We start from the raw sequence: 2,352 nt of genomic DNA, 5'->3' as shown, positions 1-2,352 counted from the left end.
TGCTGAAGTTATTCAACAAGTGGAAATAGAGTGTGCCTCTCAAGAGGAAACAGCATTGCAAAGTACCGCTATTGTGAAACATGTGAAGAACCCTGGGCCAACTAGCAGATGTCACAATGAGGTAGAGAAAAAATGTTTTGAAGATTGGTTTCCTGAAGCAGATGAGTTTTGTTTTGCTGGTGATGCAGGCATAAGTGATGAGGAAGAAGAAGATGAAGTTGAACTACCATACATCATGAAGAAGCCAAAGACAAAGAGTAGTAAGAAAAAGATGAAGGAAAGGGTATATTTTGACCCTTCAATTCCCAATTCACATTTACTCTTGTGCAAGAGCTTGTGTTTTGATTCTGTTTACCAGTTCAGAGAAGCATTAAGAGATTTGCATATAAGGACTTTGAGGTCTTTTCACTACCACAGGAACACTCCAACAAGAATTATTGTTTGGTGTTCACAGAGAGAGCATGGATGTGAATTTTACATGTGTGCCTCCAGGATAGCTCATGAAAGAACATTTTGCATTAAGAAGTGTAACATGGAGCACACTTGTCCAGCATCAGCAGAGAACACAAAGGTTACTACTAAGTGGCTTTCCAAAGCAGTTGAGCCTTCTCTTAGAGAAGATCCTAGAGCACCTGTGGATTCACTAATTAAAAACAGCAAAGTCAAGTTTTCAGTTGATGTATCAAAGAGTGTGGCCTATAGGGCAAGGAGGAAGGCTATTAAGGTTGTACAAGGTGACCAGAAGGAGCAGTACTATAGACTGAGGGACTACCTACAAGCAGTTCTTGACACAAACCCTAGTAGCAGGTGTGTAGTTACAACATTTGAGGACCCAGAAAACCCTGCCCCAACTCCTAGATTTAAGTACATGTTCTACTGCTTGCATGCATCAAAGCAAGGATTTCTTAATGGTTGCAGGCCCTTTATAGGTAAATATATAACTGCATTTTGTTCAAAATATCTTGTTGTAATTTTTTGGTAGCTAATTTGGGTATGGATGCAGGGCTTGATGGTTGCTTCATCAAGCTAACCACTGGACAGCAAATTCTTGCAGCCACAGGAAGAGATGGCAACAACAACATCTACCCCATAGCCTTTGGTGTGGTTGATAAGGAAGATTCAGAAAGTTGGACATGGTTCTTAACCTAGCTAAGATGTTGCATTGGAAGTGGAAGCAAATTTGGAACCTACACCATTATTTCTGACAGGCAAAAGGTATGCAACCTATCTTAGCCAGTAGTTCAGATAAATATAGTTATTACTGGCTTTATTTGTTTTTGTTCATGACCATGGTTATTAATTTACAATCAGGGTCTTCTTAAGGCTATAAATGAGGTGTTCCCTGATTCCCCTCAGAGATACTGCCTCAGGCACATCTATGCAAATTTTCAGTCAGCTGGTTTCAGAGGAGCAGAACTAAAAAGCTAGTAGATAAGGCTAGCTACTCATTCACCAAACATGGCCATGAATTAGCAATGGCAGAGCTTAAAGCAGAGTGTGAGGATGCCTGGAAGTGGCTTACAAAAATTCCAAAGGAGACTTGGTGTAGGTCTTCAATGGATTACAGTTGCAAAACTGATCTTGTTGTGAACAACCTTAGTGAGGTTTTCAACAAAATGATCCTTGATGTTAGGGCCAAACCAATTAGAACTATGTTTGAAGGAATAAGGACTAAGCAGATGATCAAAAGGCAGAAGACTAGGGAAAAAACAGAGAACGGCAGGTGGATGATCACACCCAACTATTCAGAGAAACTAGAGGAGAATAAGAAGTATGCCAAATTTTGTGAGGCACATAAGGCTGGTCCTGACATTTGGCAAGTGTCTAGTAAGGAAAATCAGTACTGTGTCAACTTAGCTACTAACTCATGTGACTGCAGGAGGTGGGACATGACAGGTGTGACATGCAGTCATGCAATAGCAGCAATGAGCAAGATTCACATGCACCCAGAGGACTATGTGCATGAATTTTTCAAAAAACCACTATATATTGAAGCATACAAAGACATAGTGTACCCTGTCCCTGGTCCTGGATTCTGGCCTGACACCCATACTCAGGATATTGAGCCACCAGTGTTCAAAGAAAAAGCTGGGAAGAAACAAACAGCTAGGAGAAAGGGCCAGTTTGAGGTGCCTGCACCAAAAGGCGTGAAGGAAATATGCCCTAGAGGCAATAATAAAGTTATTATTTATTTCCTTATATCCTGATAAATGTTTATTATTCATGCTAGAATTGTATTAACCAGAAACATAATACATGTGTGAATACATAGACAAACAGAGTGTCACTAGTATGCCTCTACTTGACTAGCTCGTTAATCAAAGATGGTTATGTTTCCTAACCATGGACAAA

The sequence above is a fragment of the Triticum urartu genome, chromosome 2 (assembly GCF_003073215.2).
Source record: "Triticum urartu cultivar G1812 chromosome 2, Tu2.1, whole genome shotgun sequence".
Classification (NCBI taxonomy): domain Eukaryota; kingdom Viridiplantae; phylum Streptophyta; class Magnoliopsida; order Poales; family Poaceae; genus Triticum; species Triticum urartu.
Note: the sequence above shows the minus strand (reverse complement) of the source record.